The 20,609-nt window shown below is 35.4% G+C and overlaps 1 protein-coding gene across 9 annotated transcripts in view; it reads left to right on the forward strand.

Annotated features, from left to right (window-relative positions):
• ST6GALNAC3 (ST6 N-acetylgalactosaminide alpha-2,6-sialyltransferase 3) overlaps positions 1-20,609 on the forward strand; it is a 566,847-nt gene that overhangs the window by 307,786 nt on the left and 238,452 nt on the right. Inside the window, exon 1 of one of the 9 annotated variants that reach the window (XM_057531168.1) lies at positions 7,214-7,290. The exons of the other annotated variants lie outside the window; for them this stretch is intronic. The gene's annotated coding sequence lies outside the window, so the exon portion shown is untranslated. Of the gene's footprint in view, positions 1-7,213; positions 7,291-20,609 lie in introns of those variants that run through there. 9 annotated transcript variants of the gene reach the window in all.

Genomic DNA, 20,609 nt, shown 5'->3' on the forward strand with positions numbered 1-20,609 from the left:
CCATCCTGCCTTTAGCCACCTCCGTAACATCTTATGGCATTGTACTTGCAGCTTCAGTGAACTGATTGCACAGAAATAGGCCCTGTTCTCCAGCTCTGTAGTTCGTCTTACATTCTGATATTTTTTCTGCACATCCTTTTAAATGTGGTTGCATTTCTCCTCTGTACAGTTCTGCAAGTCCAAACAGCCTGTTTAGTGTGGTGGGTAGGAAAGCAGACTCTGCAGTCAGCTAGTCCTGGATGTGAATGCTAGCTTTGCTCTCAGATCCCGGAGAAATTATTTGGATTGTTTTGATTCATTTATAAAATAGTAATGATAAACCTTCCTCCTAAGGTTGGTGTGATGGTTAATTGGTATATTATTTATGAGCCATTTAGCACAATATTTGACAAAGTGTTAATAGAGGTTGCTATTATTGTTATTATTCATTTAACAAATATTTACTGATTGCCTACTAGATGTCAGACACTATTTTAGATGCTGGAGTTATACAAAGAATAAAACAATTTCCTTGCTTTTATAAAATTTACCGTCTAATTAATAATCATTAAAATTGCAATTGAATATTACATATTGTACTCTTTTCAAATAACACTTAAAATCTGCCTTTTTCTTCAACATGAAGGTTAAAATTATTTTATAGTCTTATGTGTAGATGAATAATCCTACTGTGTTGTTATTTTTTATTTTTCTTGCTTTCAAACTCCTCTTCCATTTTCATGTTGTACCCATTTGAACTGACCTGCTTAATGAAGAAAAAAATCCTGTGATCCTGGCTTCTCCAGCTATCATAACCTTTTTATTATAAATTCAAGTCTGTTTTAGATTCAGTCCCTCTAACTCAATATGGTACTTCATCTGAAATTTCACATTAGACCTCTTAGATGCTAAAGTAAAATATAGGTTAAAAAAGCAATTTTTGAAAAGTTCAGGAGCAGAAAGAACTCAAGGGCTAAATCCTCACATATCTTTATCATGACAGTGTCCAGCAGAGCTCCTGACTAGGAATCTGCTTATAGGTGTGTTTTGACACATGTGCACACGTGCTTATGTACACAAAGGCATATATTTGTGTGGTTTAGACACTGAATACACTGAGTATATTTTACATTGTTTCCCAGTTCAATAAGAAGTTGGGGAACTGTATGACCCAGTGGTACCAGAGGTCTCCGTATTCTTGGAGATTCCTCAGAATTCACTGCACTTAAAACATTTTAAGACTTAACGTTCTGAAAAATATAAGATGCTATGCAAATAAAGCAGAACACTATTTAACATTGATGTTTGGGTAATGGTGTTAAAACCACTCTATCAGTAAACATCACAGATAACGAGTGTGATATTTACAGTACATCTGAATCTATTTTCATGCATTCAAAAATATTATTAACACCTGCTTTGGGGCAGGTAGTTTGTTAGTGCTGTTGATGCAGTTGCAAATGGATTGTTCTCTTCCTTCAAGAAATTTAGGGTCTAACCGGACAGACTGACAATAAATGAGTAAATGGATTAAGAAGTACACAGTTACAATTATGATAATGTCTCTGAGGGTACAATGCTCTGTGCTATGAAAAGACCTAGTGGGGAGGATTTACTTTGAGCTGGATGGGTGGTCAGGATAAGACTTCTTTGAGAAGCTGACATTTAAGCTTGATGGTGCATGATAAGAAGGTACCTGCAAAAATGGCAGAGGAAGTGGAGGGCAAAGTATTCCAGGGAAACAGAAACAGAATAGTCCAAGTTCTGAGGCTGAGGCAAGAACATGACCTGGTCAAGAAACTTAGAGAAATTTGGTTGCTGGCTGATTATGACTGGGAGCCTAAAGCCACGTAAGACATTCCAAGGAATGCCAGAGGGCAGTGTCTTGCTTTGTGTCGTTTGTGTTTGGATTCAGTTACTTTCATGGACCTATATGCCTTTTGAGAGTATGAAATGTGTATTCCCAAGCTCAGGATCTCCATGTTTATTTTGAATGCTAATTACCACAAATATGTTTTTAATTGATAACTATATCTTAGACACACTTCATTACATTTAACCTTTGAGATCACTTTTAATTTATCCTCTTAAAAATGCTTTCTATTAAGAAACTATGGCACACGTCAACCACATTTTAATTACTTTCTTCTGGAAGATTTTTGTGCTGGGCACAATTTATCTGTCAAGGAGGAAATGAAAAAATGATCATACTTTGAGAGAATGATGAAAATAAGATCAAATGCCAAACATCTCAATGTGTTTGTTTTCTAGATGATTTAGTATTCTGCTTTTACATAATACTGTTTATACACTCAGCCTAACCTTTTGGTTCCACTTATTAAGAATGTATATGGGGCTTCCCTGGTGGCGCAGTGGTTGAGAGTCTGCCTGCCAATGCAGGGGACGCGGGTTCGGGCCCTGGTCTGGGAGGATCCCACATGCCGCGGAGCAACTAGGCCCGTGAGCCACAACTACTGAGCCTGCGCGTCTGGAGCCTGTGCTCCGCAACAAGAGAGGCCGCGATAGTGAGAGGCCCGCGCACCGCGATGAAGAGTGGCCCCCACTTGCCACAACTAGAGAAAGCCCTCGCACAGAAACGAAGATCCAGCACAGCCATAAATAAATTAAAAGAAAAAAAAAAAAAAGATAACAAAAAAATAAAAAAAAAAAGAATGTATATGATTTAATTTTTTATGATAGCCAGCAATTTAACACAGCTGGATATTTGCTTTCTCCCCTATCAATCATCTGCTACCACTTCCTATCATTGTATCATACTGACCTTTAATCCAGCCTTTACATACAAACTCAGTTATATGTCCAATTCCTGTTTTAATGGGTTTTGATAGATTTCCCTGTGCTCATTTATTTATAGAAATGATTTATTATTTATATTATTTTCACGGTACTTTTATTTCTGTGTTTCATTTTGTTTAGGAGGAGCCACCTTGTATTCTAACAAATATTTCTTCATTGGGTATACATGAATTTTAGAGAAGATGTTCCATGTAAATAAATGTTGATGATTCTTTCTACCAGTATCTGCAGCTATTATTATCTTTACTCTCCAAGTTGTTTCTTTTTTTATTTTTTGAAAGGAATTTATTATATTAAATCTGAGCCATAAGAGGGACTCTTATTACTTGCAAGAACACATTAGTCAACTAATAGAGATGGCTGCCCTCTCTGGCATCTATATTATCGATTTATTGACTACTGAATTTCTATAACACCAGCATCCTTCAGATTTCAAAACTTAGCTAAGATTTATTAAAGATTCTGCTACTGGTAATCAACCTTTTAGCTAATGGAGCACATACTGAGTTTTTGCACAGAGAATGATGGTTCCCTCCCAAGGGGTTTTGGCTCCAAAGACTAAGTGTTGCTCTGTGGCTTTGGCAAGCCTCAGAGGAGCCCGGCTGCTGGGAACTGAAATGCTCAGAGCTTGCCAACCCCAAACCACTGTGTTCTTCACAGCTCTCTAGTGCTAGGAGTTTGTGTGCCAAGGAAACAGAAACCTGTCTAGAATATAAACTGTTTTCTCTTGACTTTTCCTTTAGGAAGACTAGAAGAGTTTGAACCTACCTGTAAGTTGTTTTATGATTAAAAAATAACTTAGGACTTTACCTTGGAAATTTACAATTTCATACAGAAAACAAAATGGCGCATTAGATATGCTCCCCAAATTACTTTATTCCCAGTTATCAAAATGTCTATTAATTTTTTAAGTGATTAATAAGATTGTTGTGGTGGTGACAGTTATTTCAGCTCTTGAACTAAAGCAGTCCCTGTGTGTGAAAGGCCTCAAGTTTTAAGTGTGTGATGTAAGCCTGTGACAGGATGGAAATTATTCCAGCTGCGTGGTTATATATAAATGAATGTGGGTTATGTGGGCAGGTAATGCTGATGATATTGGTAGCACGTAAGTTCACTAGATAACAAAACTTTTTGCAGGATTGCATATTCTTTAGAAATAAGTCTCAAAGCTATGAGGAATATATATGTTTGACCCATAACACTGGAATTGACTTTACTCACTTTCACTCAACCATCCCTGTCTCTTCTTATTTACCCTCTTTCTATTCTTTCCTATTTCTCCTTCAGTACATACTTTTCTCCATCCAGTTTTCATCAGAGGGAAAGTTTTCTACTTCATCTAGCACAAGACGGAGATGTAAACGTGGGATCTTATGAAATTAGGGCTTAACTTACATTCAGTACAACTAGTACTATTCTAAGAAGGTAGACTCTTGTGAAAAATCAGTAAAACTTGGAACACAGAAAAGATTAAATTCATAGCATTTGTATAGCTTAATTTCATTAGACCTGTTGCCTAACAGTTTATTAGGATTCCTTGATTTCTTTTAGACCTGAGTTTCTCCACCTCAGCACTACTGACTTTATGGGCTGGATAATTCTTTGTTGTGGGGACCTCTGCTGTTCATTGAAAGATCCTCTACCCACTAGATGCCAGTAGAACCTCACCCCACACCCCAAATCTCTCCAGACATTTCCAAACGTCACCTAGGGAGGAAAACCACTCCCAGTTGAGGACCACTATTTTAGACCCAGGTACCTGGACACATGATGTTATAAATCAATACATTAAGCGTAGATTTTTTTAAAAAGTCTGTTTTTAAAGACTGGATGTCCCCATCTAATCTCATTATTTCCAACAGCATTCAAATTCAAAAGCTGATACCAATGCTAACAAAGCCTGAATAGATAGAAAGTAGACATCTTCCTTTTTATTAGATAAGATGTCCGGCAATGAAAATCCCTGGATACAAAGAGCTTGTTAAGATGTATTATGTCAGATGAAAGTGCTATTTTAATAACTCGTTATTCTTAGCATGGACATTTTATTTTAGAAAAATGGATAATTAGCATTTTGGCTTATCACTTTCTCTCCGTGAATACAAATAATTTGATAGACAGACAACCAAGAGAGACTTCATTAAATAATGGGTCTAATCAGCCTGGGACTAGAGTAAATTAGAGGTTAGACTTCCAGCTTGAGAGTTGGAACTCAGGGTTTGGTGGCAATGTCCTCTCATTCATCCAGGATATTTTTGTGGATTGACCTCATGTTGCAGTCAAAAACCAGAGCACAGGTCAGTTAGCTAGAAATAAAAGTCAAAATTCAGCTTGGGAAGCCATAGGCTACACTGCATTTAACTTGCAGCTGGATACTTGCAAGAACACATTCAAAGCATAACTACAAGTCCTATGGTGTCTGGACTTAGCAGCTTCAATTTCTAGATAATGGCCCATTATTAATGTGGAAATATTAGAGAGTTTTTCCAGGGAAAAAAATATCAGCCTGGAACCATTCCCCTTTGCATACATTATACACTTTACTGCCATCTGTGGTTATCCATACTACGCGTAAAACCTAACTAGTGTTCCAAAAAGGACTACAAATAACACCCTATTTTTTTTGAGAACAGTCTTCCCAACACCCAGCTAGGAATCTATTTTAAAATTAATTTTCTTAGAAGTTTTTTTAGTGTAATCTGTCCTTTTGTTTCTAAGAAACAAAGCCCAATGCTGTTTGATTTGGAACTATCTTATTGTCGCTCAGAGAAGACAAATAAGCATTAGTGGAATTTTCCTGGCCTTGGTCGTCTTTTAAAGCTTGCAGTGCAGCCTTAAGAATGGATCTCAATTGTTACTTAGATTTCCTCTGTGGGGCAGTGGGGGAACTCAGGTCTGAGAAATTATTCTCATCATGAGATGGAAGAATGATTTTATTCACCATTCATACTCCACATACGTGGTCCAACCCACACAGAAGCCTTCGCTCTGTGTGTCCTTAAGCTGCATCTGATATTTTCTACCAAGCAGACTTGTGTGGAAAAAAAAATGAAGGTAACAAGTGTACTATGCTTCCGAAACATATTTAACTTTATTACTAACATCTTCTAAGAAAAATAACAGAGCAAAGCCTGAACAGAATGATTTTACAAGTTCTGAAGAGAATCCTCACATGATACAATGCAGGAAATAAAAAGCCTTTATTTCCCCTCGAAAATGTGTATGTGTGTGCTTCTATTTATTAATCACATGATTCGTTATCGATGCGTCTCTACTCACCCCTAAGAAGTGTGTATCCTAATAACTAGAGAGTCTTTAGGGGGCTGGGTGAGTGGTAGGTGTGAGCATTCAACTTGGAGGAACCCAGAGAAATATACTGCTTTGTAAATAAATGGAGAGATATAGAGTCTAGGGTGTGTTGCTTGGAAGAAATGAATGTTTGGAAGGGGAGAACCTTTCTCCATATTCCCATATCATCTTCGGTGAAATTTCCATTGTCCACTTATACTCTGTGGGGTGGTTTTTCTTTTGTGGGAAATGAGGAGTAGTGTTGAATTTTACTCAAATTTGCCGTGGGACAAATATGGAGGTTGCTCACGGGTAGCTAATAAATTAGTTGCAGAAGTTAAGAAACAGAGAGTCAAGAGTTGAGAAATCTTTGCAAAAGTACGCAGCTAGAAAGGGGCAGAGAGGGATTTGAATGCTAGTCTGATGACAAAGCCAATGCTTGTTTTTATTCTACTATGCTGCTGGAAACTGGTTCCATTATAATTTTCCCAAAACAACTTAAGTTCTTTTGGATGAGATAGAAGCAGAATATGAGAGAATGTTGAAGGTTGATGGTATTGAAATTACTCTATAAAATTATATATATTTATATATAAATGTTTATATATTAAACTTTCAAAGCCCTAGTATTAATAGCTTTTATTTTAAATTATGTCTTCATTGTTTAACCCATTTTGGAAAACATGGTTTATGGGCAAATGTATGCTTTTGGAACCAAAAAGGTATAGAAATGATATGGCCACGGTATCATAAACTTCTTGTCTCCTATAACAAGAAATAAACACTTAATTGGAGCAAATCCCATTATTTGAAACGTTACCTAAACTTTGCCTAAAATTAGCACTTGTTTGTTTACAGCAGTTGCACACACACACACGAAAAATGTTTTCATAAAAATTAGAACTAGAAAAATTATTTGACTTTTCACACTCGCCCTCTCTGCCTCACCCCCTCATTTCCCAACTCCCTACTCCCCACCAAGTGAATTATATGGTACTGAAAGGTTATTTATTTATTTTTATGATCAGGCCGATCAATAATATATTCCTACCTAATTCATTAGATTGTTAATTAGGCCCTATGTTTCAGATCTGCAGCTACAGACTGGAGCCCAGGAGTGAGGCAAAGAAGCAGTGCTGAGGATTTGTATGTTAGCTGCAGCACGCAGCCAAGATTCTTGCAAGGTTCAGATTTCCTTCTTTTAAGGTGAGAAGGAATCCCATTCTCTCCATGGCCTGTCAGTAAACCTATTTTGTAAGTGAAACAAAAATTAAAAATTTGTTTACGTTTTGCATTGGCTATGCTTTAACATTTTATGGCAACTGATCTGGTTTCACTTAAGGACCTTATTTTTTTTTTTTCAGCTTTAAAACATGTAAAGTTGCTACAGTATTTGGTGCCTGTGAGATGCCCAAATTACTCTTTGTCAAAATGATCCCATGGAGAGTTCTAAAATCTAGTTACGTAGACTTTGGAGAAGACGCTAAGAAAGTCTGAAATCTGCTCTTAAAAATGTGGCCAAGATGTACCATAATTTTCAACAAAGCATTTTGGTTCATTTATCCTGCAAGTAATTAGTTGTTTATTGTTGTCGTTTGATCTTCTGAAGCCTGAGTGGAGTCTTTAGTTTGTCTAGTTTCTGCAATCTTGGGTCCTGGAAGAGTGGTCATTTTCAGTTTTAACTAACTGCTATGCTTTACATGGTTACAGGGACTGTGCACTTTAGAAAGTCACTTCATTAAAGCATTAAAATACTGTGGGCTCAGTAATTTCATTTACTGGGTCAATAACCCATGATATCTAGAAGAAGATTTAAAATAGTTTAAAAATAATTATTCAAACAAGAAAAGGATTTCAAATTATAATTACCATAGCAATAAAGGAAAAAGAGACTCCAAAGCCAGTATATTATATTTAACCTTAATATCAGATTCCTATAACTCAAACGGTTTAGCTTGTCCAATAGTAGATTACAAGATCTTAGACCTGAAATAAACTTCAGCAATCATCTAGCCTGGATGTAGAAATTCAAGTTTTGTTTTGTTTTGTTTTTTTCTTAAAAACCACTTATAATTCTGTATCCGGACAGCCTATTGCAGTTCATTCTTATGTAAGGTGCTCATTTTTCTGAGAGCATTCACAAATTTCATATTCAGTTTTTTTCCCCAGGTATTTTTCATGTTGGTTGCTACTGTACATTAGAGTTCTTTTTATTCTAGTTCTGTTTTTCCTGATGGTATTGTTGGTAATTTTGTACGTTCGTATTGTAGCTGGCTACCATTTTTTAATTCTGCTATTAGTTCTAATCATTTTTCTTTGGTTGGTTGTGTTTGCAAGGAAGATTATCATATCATTTGCAAATAATGATGACTTTTCTCCTCTGTTCCAGTATTAATACCTCCCCCAACCCTGCCTCTGGGCTTCAGTTATTTTATTGAACTTCCAGAACAATGTGAAATAATTATGATATCAGTGGGCATTCATGTCTTGCTCCCAGCCCTAACAAGACTATATCTAGTGCAGAGTTTCCAAACTATATTCCAAACTCTTATCCCATAAGATGTTAATCAGTTTCCTACACCCACCCCCCCAAAAAAATAAGGTGAGGTTTCCAAATAATTTTCTGGAACCCTGAATTAAGCAAAATGAGACAGATTTCCCTTGTGAATGACTTTACATAGCCTTTAGTGTTTAATATGCATTGGCAATCTTCAAGAGGTAGAGAATATATGTGGCATTTCTCAACATATTTGTCTACAAAACACTGTTTTTGAAGACCACTTAGCTACCATCTTACAACACGTGACTGCTACCCTGGTAGGGCACTGTGATGTTGGTTTTGGTTTTGGTTTCAGAATGATATTCCTTATCATGTTAAAAAAAATTCTACTCTTAGCTTTCTAAGAGTGTTATATAAATAGAATCTTCTACTATGTGTTCCTTTGTATCTGGCTTTTGCTCACCGTAATGTTTTTAAGATTCATCCATGTTGTTGATTTGTTTTCAATGCTAGATAGTATTCCCTTGCACAAGTGTGTTGATTAAAATTTGTGTTATTTGCAATATAAGGGTTTTATAAACAATGCTGCTCTAAATATTCTTGTACATGAATCCTGGTACATAAAAGAATGCACTTTTATAGGATACATATATCAGGAAGTAGAATTCCTGTGTCTTAGGGTATATACATATATTCAGGTATACAGGATAATGCTACAGTTTTTCAAAGTGTTAATATAAACTTAACACTCTTACCAGTTATTGCTTGAGATTTCCAGTTACTATACAGTACATTCTTTTTTTTTTTTTTTTTCAGTACATTCTTTTTAACACTTGGTATTGTCAGACATTTTAATTTCGGGCAACCTGGTAAATGTGCAAGCACATCTTATTGTTTTAATTTGCATTTTTCTGATTACTAATAATAGGCACCTTTTCTTATGTTTATTTGCCATTTGAATTTCCTCTTTTATGTAACAATTGAATTTTGTCAGTCTTTCTATTGCTTTGGCTGTCTCCTGTCTTTTATTACTGATTTGTAAGAATTTGTTATATATCTTGTATATTAACTCTTTCTAGGATACACATACACACACACCCCCTAGGAGAGGGAGAAAATATATACCGTGGACCCTTGAACAACGAGGAGGTTAGGGGCACCAATCCTCCATGCAGTTGAAAATCCGTATATAATTTATAGTCAGCCCTCCGAAGACATATTTCCTCAACATCCGTGGTTTCACATCTGTGGATTCAACCAACGGCAGACCATATAGTACTGTAGCATTTACTATCGAAAAAATAATCCCTGTGTAAGTGGACCCCTGCAGTTCAAACCGGTTGTTCAAGGGTCAACTGTATAAATATCTCTGTGTCCTGCCTTTTCACTCTCTTAATGTCATCTTTTGAAGGACAGCTATTCTTAAATTTAATATGGTTTATTTTCTCAATCTTTTTCTTTCTTGTTAGTGCTTTTATATCTTAAGAAAAAATTTCCTATTCTGATATTATAAAAGTTTTCCCCTGTATATTTTTTTCTTAAAGCTTACTGTTGTCTTTCAGATACAGGTTTCCAATTCACCAGAAACTGATTTTTGCATATAAGTAAGAGTCTAGATTTACTTTCTTCCATGAGTTTATCCAGTTCTTCCAGCTCCACTTTTTTTTAAAGCCTGATTTTTTTTCTCCACTACTCTGCTTGGTGCTTTCATCACAACTTTTTGGGCCCTTTACTGTGTTCCATGGGTCTCTTTGTTTGTCCTTGTGCCAGTACCACCTTGTTCTTCCTCAAGGGTGTTTTAGCTTTCTTGGCCCTTTGCATTTCCATATAAATGTTAGAATCAACTTATAAAGCTCCAGAAAAGAAATTCTGTGGTATTTTGGGATTTTGATTAAGATTACCTTGAATCTATAGACCAGTTTGAGGAGAACTTACATCATCTTCACATCATTAAGTTTTCTATTCCATGTCCATGTTATAACCCTCCATTTATGTAGAGCTTTTTAAATATTTATCAATAAAGTTTTGTTATTTTCTCCACAGAGGTCTTGCACGTATTTTATGATATTTATTCCTAGGTATTTTATATGTTGATGCCGTTGTAAATGATATACTTAAACATTTTTTTATTGTTGCTGACATATTGAAATACAATTGATTTGCATTCTGATTTGTACCTAACAATTCTAACTTTAATAAAAATTATAACAAATTATAGGTGGATTATTTGATACCATTTTAGGGGAGGGATATTTTTCCCTTCTTTCTTTCTAGGTACTTTGGCCAGCCTAATAATTAAATTGACCTAAGACAGATTAACAGGAGAAAAACAAATTTAATTTTGTCGATATGGGAGCTCATAAAAATTTGAGACTCAAAGAAGTGACCAAAGCAGGCAGCTTTTATACCTTTTAGAAAAAGAAACAATAAATTTGTGAAGAATTAACAAGACAAAGAAGTTTGGGCTTGGGGTAGTAAATTAGTGAAGAAGTAACAAGTTTTGTTTATACAGCCTTCTTGGCCCTAAATTCTCTATCTCTGGTGATAAGGATGTCTCTTTACCTTCTGGTACAGGGAGGGTACCTTCCATGTGACAGATTTGTTTCCTGCGTTCAGAGGAACAAAGGAGGGTCAGAGTATCCTTATTGCACAGGCTATTTCTTCAGTAACTCTAATTCAAAATGATCAATATGCCAAGTGGCATATTTTGGGTGGCTTGCCCTGAACCACATCACCATCATGTCATCTGTGAATAATTATATTTTTGTTTCTTCTTTTCCAATCCTTATATGTTTCATTTTTTTCCCTGATTTGCTGCACTGGCTAGGAACTCAGTACAATATTGCATAGCAATGGTGATAGTGGAAATCCCAACTTCAAAGAGACAGTTTCCAACATTTTACCATTAAATGTGAAGTGCAATGTTTGCTATAGAATTTTTGTTTTGTAGAAACATTTCATTAGATTAAGGAATCTCCCTGTTACTTTTCCTTAACTAAGAGTTTTTAATCATTAGTTCATGTTGAATTTTATCAAACTCTTTTTCTGCATCTCCTGAGATGATCATATGGTCATATGATTTTCCTTTTGAAGTGATCATATAATTTTATTATTAATGTTGCAACTTACATTTATTTTTCTTCCTAATTCTTTTATTTTGAAAAATTTCATACGAGTTGCAAGTTTCACTGAACATCATTTTTACAGAAATAACAGCCAACAGACAAATTATGAATATTCAGATTTAGGTATTTGGCAGACATTTTCTAAAATGAGTGAAGTGAGCTTGTCACTTCAAGAAAAGAACAGGCAACATATTTAACTAATGACAAAAATTGAAGTTTCAAGTCAAAATTGGCATTTTGGAAAATTTCTATTTGTCACCATCAGCTTTCTGGTTTTCCAAAACTTAAAGGCTTTTCTGATGAGGTCAGTGGTAACATCAATAAATGTGTTTAAAATATACATTTGGAAATATCAATGTTTCAAATATCTGCATAACTCGTTGGACTAATATTTTTCCAGATTAGCAGTGTATGATGTTATAAAATCATGCATGAGTTGAAGATCTATGCAAGATACAAGCTAGACAAATGGATTCTGATGCAACATAGACAATTTTATTGATATGGTTTTAGATTCCATATTGCAAATAAACTTTAAGAAACTGCCACTTGTCAAATTTTGGTATAGATTCAAATAAAAATATCCACAATTATCTCCCTTTTCCTACTACATATCTTTGTGAAGCTGGATTTTCTTCATCTACTTCAGCCAAAACAACATGTTTTAATGGATTGAAAGCAGAAACAGATGTGAGAATCTGGCGATCTTCCATTAAGCTAGAGATTAAAGAAATCTGTAAAAATATAAATAATATCATTCTTTTCACTATTTTTGTGGAAAATATGATTACTTTTCATAAAAAAGTGTGTTATTTAGGTTAATATGAAATGGACATATTGGGTTTTTAAAAATAAATAGATATGTAAATTTTTTAAATTTTCTATTTCTAATATGGTAAATATTGATATATGTTCAGCTCACATAAACAACAGATCCTTAGAATACTCAATAATTTTTAAGACTGTAAATGACACCGGAGACCAAAAATTATGAGAACTACTGCCCTAGGAAATAACACCAGACATCCTAAGTTTATGAAAGTATAATGTTACTTAGCACATTTATCCTCTTCCCATGACAATGTAAGAACTTTAAGATATTTGAACTCCATTTACCTCCCTCTCAAATTATACGCTATTTTACGGTACTTTTAATTCTAAAATTTCCTCTTTGTTTTTGTTTTTATGAAGCTTCACTATGATATGTTTAGATGTTGATTTATTTTATTTATTTCGCCTGGGAGTCATCAGCTGAGCCTTTTGAATTTGTAGATTCTTATAAGTTCTGGAGAATTCTCAGCTATTGTCCTCTGTCCAGTCTCTCTCTCCTCTTCTCTGGTCTTTCAAATAAATTTGTGTTAGCCCTTCAAATTGTATTCTCTGTGTCTCTTAACCTATTGTTTTTTTAAATCTCATGTTTCGTTCTGAACAGTTACTTCTGTCTTCTAGTTCACTAATTCTCTTTAGCTTTGTTTGCTCTTTGTTCAGCTAATTTGCTGTTAAATACATTCATTGAATCCTTCATTTCATGTATCATATTTATCAGTTCTAGAACTTCTAAGTGGTTCTTTTTCACGTACAGTCCATCACTTTTTATAGTTTTCATTTCCCTGCCAACATTTTTACTTGGCTTTTATCTCCTTGAACACAGTGAACATAGCTGTTTTAGTCTGTGCCCTGTAATTCCATATGTGGAGCTCCTATAGGACTGTTTCTATTGGTTTTCTCTAATGGTGTTTTGTCTTTTCATATATTTGAAATTTTATTTGTAGCAATAATTTGAGGCCTAGGGTGCTATTATGTTCCTCCAGGGAAGAGTTTCTTTGCTTTTTCCAGGTGTCTAAGGTCATTTAGATGTTTAGGACTACATAATGTAATTTCCAAAATTGAGGTTTTCAGAGCCAACCAATTGACGTGAAAGAAGATGATGATAGATTTTTGCAAGACTGGTTTATTTCAAACTTACTCTTAGGATACCTCTTAGGAGTCCTAGTCTGTCATGTCTGCGCGCAGGTTGGAAGAAGAATTTCCAGACACGAAGTATTTTAGAAAAGAGTGAGTTTATGGAGAACAAAGAGCAGAGTTAGTGAGGGGCGCTTCAAATACAGCGGGCCAACTTCCTGATAGACCAGGGAGAGCCGGCCCCCTCTGTGGGCTAGCAGCCAACTTTTATAGCCTCAAGACAAAGGAAATTCCTGCTGGCAGGATGGCATTAGGTGATTGGTCAAGATGCTACAAGGTTACTACATGGTGATTATTTTGCCTAATATGGGGTGGGGGAGCTGTCTGGTTTAGATTAGGAGAGCCCACAGCAACAGTTGCTATGGGAGCATGGTTAATTCTGGAATTTTTGTCCTGTGTCCTTGATGTAGGGTGTCCTTTATGTAGGGCTCTGCATAGTCCAAAGTGGATGTTGATTTACCCTTTTTGGGCTCTGGATTCTGATCTCTGTACTCCTAGACCCAGGAGAATGCCAGAAACAGAACTTAGCTAATTATTCCAGAGCCACAAATGCCTCCAGGGCAAAAATAGTCCTTAGTGTTGGTGTACCTCCCTGAGTTCCAGACTTCTCCAGACTGGCAACTCCTCACTATCTTGTTAGGTCTTGGATAGTCTTAAAGAGATGGTTTTTATATTTTTTCCAGTTATTTTAGTTATCTTACACAGAAAGATGATCTGAAGTTTGCAAGTTAACATACTGAAGCAGATATTCTCATGCTGGTTTCTTTCTTTCTTCCTTCCTTCCTTTCTTTCTTTCTTTCTTCCTTCCTTCCTTCTTTTCTTTTCTTTCTTTCTTTCTTTCTCCTATTGAATGATTCTTTAAATTTCACAGTGTTTTACAATTTTCAACAGTTTCACATACATGATTTCATATAATTCCATAATAACCCTTTTTTTCCCCTACCCCTATGTTACCACTCCCTCTTTCTTCTCCCCACAGGTAACCACTAGTTTGTTCCCTATATCTGTGAGTCTACTTTTTTGTTTTATTCACTAGTTTGTTATATTTTTTAGATACCACATGTAAGTGATACCATACAGTATTTGCCTTTCTCTGTCTGACTTATTTCACTTAGCATAATGCCCTCCAAGTCCATCCATGTTGCTGCAACTGGCAAAATTTCATTCTGTTTTATGGCTGAGTAATATTCCATTCGATATATGATATACCACATCTTATTTATCCATTCATCTGTTGATGGACATTTAAGTTGCTTCCATACCTTGGCGATTGTAAATAATGCTGGTATGAACACTGGGGTGCATGTATCTTTTTGAATTAGAGTTTTTGTTTTTTTCAAATATATACCCAGGAGTGGAATTGCTGGGTCATATGGTAGTTCTAGTTTTAGTTTTTTGAGAAACCTCCATACTGTTTTCCATAGTGGCTGTACCAATTTATATTCCCACCAATAGTGTGCAAGAGTTCCCTTTTCTCCACATCCTTGTCAGCATTTGTTATTTGTAGACTTTTGATGATAGCCATTCTGACAGATGTAAGGTGATATCTCATTGTGGTTTTGATTTGCATTTCCCTGATGATAAGTGATGTTGAACATATTTTTATGTACCTGTTGGCCATCTGCATTTCCTCTTTGGAAATATATCTATTCAGATCTTCTGACCATTTTTTAATCAGATTTTTAAAAAATGTTGAGTTGTATGAGCTGTTTATATTATGTTGGATATATTAACTCCTTATCAGTTATATCATTTGCAAATATTTTTTCCCATTCAGTAGGTTGTCTTTTTGTTTTGTCAATGGCTTCCTTTGCTGTGCAAAAGCTTTTAAGTTTAATTAGGTCCCATTTAAAAAAATTTTGCTTTTATTTCCTTTGCTTTAGGAGATAGATCCAAAAAAATATTGCTACAATTTATGTCAAAGAGTGTTCTGCCTATGATTTCCTCTAGGAGTTTTATGGTTTCTGGTTTTATATTTAAGTCTTTAATCTATTTTGAGTTTATTTTTGTATCTGGTTTTAGAAAATGTTCTAATTTCATTCTTTTACATGTAGCTGTCCAGTTTTCCCAACACTACTTATTGAAGAGACTGTCTTTTCTTCATTGTATATTCTTACCTCCTTTGTTATAGATTGACCATAAGTGCATGAATTTATTTCTGGGCTGTTTATTCTGTTCCATTGATCTGTGTGTCTGTTTTTGTGCCAGTACCATACTATTTTGATGACTGTAGCTTTGTGGTATATTCTGAAGTCAGGGGGCATGATTCCTCCAGCTCTGTTCTTCTTTCTCAAGATTCTTGTGGCTATTTGGGGTCTTTCGTGTTTCCATACAAATTGTAAAATTTTTTGTTCTAGTTCTGTGAAAAATGCCATTGGTATTTTAATAGAGATAGCATTGAATCTGTAGATTGCCTTGGGTAGTATGGTCATCTAACTATATTAGTTCTTTCAATCCAAGAACATGGTACTTTTTAATGATAATGAATTTGAATATCCTCTGTTCTTTGGTTTTTGCATTTCCAAACTGGAAGGAATGACTTATACTACAGCTTCTTTCCTGAAGCCTGCAAGCCACATTTTTCTCCTTATTCCCCAAACAAGCATACCCTTAGGATATACAATACAAGCATATGTCTCCCTGTCTCCAGTGAAGGAACATAACCCCACTAAGACATTTTTGTTTCCTTATCTCTTCCATTTACTCATTTTCCTACCATTTCCTTCCACTTTCAGCTTGGAATTCATGTTACTAGTGCCCATAGTTATTTCTCAACTTTGAATTTTCAGTACACCACTTGCCTCAATCTCCAGCCCTGGATCAAGCTAGCTAAACTCTTTCTTCATCCTTGCCTCGGTGCTCCTAAACAGTGAGAGAAAGAATGCATAACCTTATAGTATATTCATCAAAAGTCTATAATTTCTAAATTCTAACTGTGGCACAATTGGCAATCCTTTTGATTCTTGCTCAAAATATTCTCTTTGTCAAAAGTTCATGTCTCTTCTGAAGTCTGTTAACCTTACCTCTAAGTCTCTCAATAATTAACCCTTACTTGCTTTATAGAAATATAAGGGAATCTGGAGTAAACTCTAGTTGTATTCCACTCTTGTAAGGTCACATGTTTCTCCTCATTCTTAATTCTTTTTTTCCTGTCTCAGAGGAGGAGGTGTCTCTACTTTTTCAAAGGCTATTCATCCAACTGTACTCTTAAGTTTTATTTATTTACTTATTTATTATTGAACTATAGTTGATTTAAAATATGTATTAGTTTCAGGTATACAGCAAAGTGATTCAGATATATATATCTGAATATAAAAGAAGTAAATATAAATACATTTATATTTAAAATATAAAATTCTGAAAAGGATTTTCAGATTCTTTTCCATTATACGTTATTGCAAGATATTGACTATAGTTCCCTGTGCTATACAGTAGGTTCTTGTTTTTTATCTATTTCATATATAGTGGTATGTATCTGTTAATCCCATACTCCTAATTTATCCCTACCCCACCCTTTTCCCCTTTGGTAATCATAAATTTGTTTTCTACGTCTGTGAGTCTGTTTCTGTTTTGTAAATACGTTCATTTGTATTATTTTTTAGATTACACATATTAGTGATATTATGTAATATTTGTCTTTGTCTGACTTACTTCACTTAGTATGATAATCTCTAGGTCCATCGATGTTGCTGCAAATGACAATATTTCATTCTTTTTATGACCTAGTAATATTCCTTAAATTATTGACTCCTATCTTTCCTGGGTTCTCACTCCATTAGTGGGTCCTTTTCTTGTATTTGCAATTACTCCCTCTTCACCAACCCCTTCCTCTCAAACTACAAACCCCCTAAAGCATCCTCCATTCTAGAAAATAAAACAAGATGAAAAAAACCCAAAGAAGCTGTATTGAATGAACGTCAATGAATGTTCAATTTATCACTAACCTTATATGCTGGCAGAAATTCTACATGACAATTAAGAGCATTTGTAAGGTAACATGATTTTCCTTGCTTCCAAAGCAAATTCTGGCCAGAACATAAAGAACACCTCTAATGCTATATAATTAACAATATCTTTGTGGAAATAAAGTTCTCATGCTTGGTACTACATGCAAACCTCCAATATCTTTCCCCTTTGTTCTTCATAACCTCTGACTTTTGGGACTGATTTCAATTCTAAGTGCTGCTCACCAATCTAGCAGTGTTTGAGGGGTAATGGAAGGATTTACTACACTAGCATCTAGTGCATGAGGGATCCAAATTTACCATTTTGTTTTTCATCCTTTTTTATCAGGCATTATGGTCTAATTTGCCATTGCTAATTCCTCTAGGACAATATTTCTCAAACCTAGATGCCCATTGGAATCATGTGTGAAACTTAAAAAAAAAAACTTACGTGCAGGCACCATCCTCAAGAGTTGTCTGATTCAAATAGTCTGGGGTGAAGTCCAGCCATTATAATTTTTTAAAAGCTTCTTTGGTCATTGTAATGCACAGCTAGTTGAGAACCATGTCCCTAGCTGAGTGACATGTGAGATACTAATACCATAGCATAAATCAGCTTTCTCTCTTACTCTCTTTATGTGATCCACCTGGATAGTATGTTAGCACTGGGTCCTGAGCTCATCCTCCTGAAGGGAGAGGAAAATAATCCAGAGGTAAGTTGGCCTCAAAATCAGTCAAATTTTGTTATGATCTGATAGTGATAGTGAAATATGAGTTACTCCCATTTTCTCAGTCTATAGGTGAAAACTCTTTTTTGGTTTGAAAAGACTCATTGTTTGCCTACCAGTTCAGAGAAAGCAAACTGCTTTCCTTTGGCTTGCCTTCATGATTATACAGATCCATTTTCTAAAGGAAGCTCCAAATAAAGAGAACACATCATCTACGGTGACTGAGAAACATAGTTTTATGGTGCTGGTTTTAGAATTATCTCTTGACATTAACAATTTTATGCACCCCCCTGTTAAGTTTTATGCTTGGATGTAATGCCACCAGGTAGGAATCAAGGTAAATGCCATATCCCAAATCCACAGAGTCAGAGCCAAACCGTGGGTTATCAAATTTATCTTTTTATGTGCTGTTACTCATAGTGTATGATTTATACACACTGCTTTTGAAAGCTGCATTAACTGAAAGAAGCTGGCTTGTGGAGGGGCAAAAAAGTACATATACAGGCTGGCTTGGTTGAACTGTGTTGATTTCTCTCTAGAACAGTCTTTACAATTCTTTGTTCACAGAGGTCTGCTGAAAGTGACTCAGTATAGATGAAAACAGCTTGCTTAACCATTCCTGAAACACAGGAAAAATTAAAATACATTCTTTTCTTTGTCAAGCAATAAAAACAATGCCAGATTGTTAATGCCTTTTTTGTACCTTTCACTTGAAAGACCTCAAAAGAACATGGAGGAGAATAAAGGCAAAATCTATTCCCCAATGGCGTCATTATACATGTTGAAGCCTCTAAAACTAAAACTCTGAAGACATTCAGGAAGAGTAGAGGAATAAATGACAGCAAACTGAAGAGTGTGTCTCCAGAGCTTTGTTCAACCTGCTTTGTTCAAATTCATTCAAATTGCATGATGAAAAGCAAAGATCTCATTTGTTTCAACATTAAAGTAGTAAATTAGTGAGTGGTGAGTTGCTAATTGTCCTGTAAAGCATTTAAGGTGCCAGGAGTGCCCCATTGCCGACACTTTAAATTGCATTCTCATGGTTGAAGTGAAAGCAACCCTTAGAATAGTATAAAACAATGTTTTCAATAATTTAAGCTGGTTCGATTCAAACATGATTTTCGTTCTGAAATATTTATCGAAGCTCCTGCTTTTATTTGAGATGAGCAAGTTTCATTTTAGACTTCAAGACATCAAATAGAAATCCATGTTCAATATGGGGCTAAAGTAGGAAGATAGATTAGCTCTGTCCAGTGCTGTGTTTCATCCCTGGCTGTGTCTGCTTACTTGTAGGGTATAGAATTAGCAGGTTTGGTTAAATTTTACTTGAAATTTTAGTGACCTTTTCTAATCCTGACTGTTTCATAATTTAATGTCTTGACCTTCGTTTTCTGTAGAGCCACCTCAGTGATAAATGCAGAGATTTAATAACTAGAACTGGTTGACAGGTGACCTTTCGTACCTGGCCATTTTTCTTTGCTGGGGAAACCACACTGTTTTGCAAGTTTTAATTCACAGATTTTAATTATCTATTGTATTGTCTATAAGCTTATTCATGGAGAAAAAAGCAAAGGTTAAACATTTCATTCTTCTTACTGATTAAAATGTAAAGTGCTTAGCAGTTGTCCCAATATATCATTCAAAAAGGAAAGGGCAGTTTGTCAGATTCTTACCCAAAGAAGAGAGAAGGGGAATTTTCCAGAGTGGTTGGTAAGGAGTAGGATGGAGAAAGTGGCCAGGAGAGTGAGCTGTCTCATTAGCTGGATGAGGGTGACCGTGTGTGTGTGTGTGTGTGTGTGTGTGTGTACATTTAGAGCAGAAAAACAGAAAGAAGTCTTTAACTATATGTGTCCTAGTTTGAAGAGAAAAGTGACTGTGACTCAACAAAAGGTGAAACTTGCCGATCAGAGTGAGTGACCTGTTAGTTTTGGTCATTTTTTTTTTTCAACCAGGCAAGGATCAGTTGGGCATGTCATGGTAAATTGGTTTCTAGAGTCCACCTAAATAATATTTCCACACAGGAAAATAAATCTAATTATTAAAATACCACAGACTCTTAAAAAGAGATGAGAAGAGCCACGTCTTCCTCCTTACCTCCATAGTATCAAGGATTTCTTGCGCTTACGTTCTTCAACGTTTATGCAAACAAGAATCCATTTCTGTGCTAAATGCTCACGCTTCTGATAAGACAAAAATAAAAATCAGCATGCCTGTAAAATGACCTACAGGATGAGCATACTATCCCAGGCAGCCAGTGTCCTAGAAC

The sequence above is a fragment of the Balaenoptera acutorostrata genome, chromosome 1, assembly GCF_949987535.1.
Source record: "Balaenoptera acutorostrata chromosome 1, mBalAcu1.1, whole genome shotgun sequence".
Taxonomy (NCBI): domain Eukaryota; kingdom Metazoa; phylum Chordata; class Mammalia; order Artiodactyla; family Balaenopteridae; genus Balaenoptera; species Balaenoptera acutorostrata.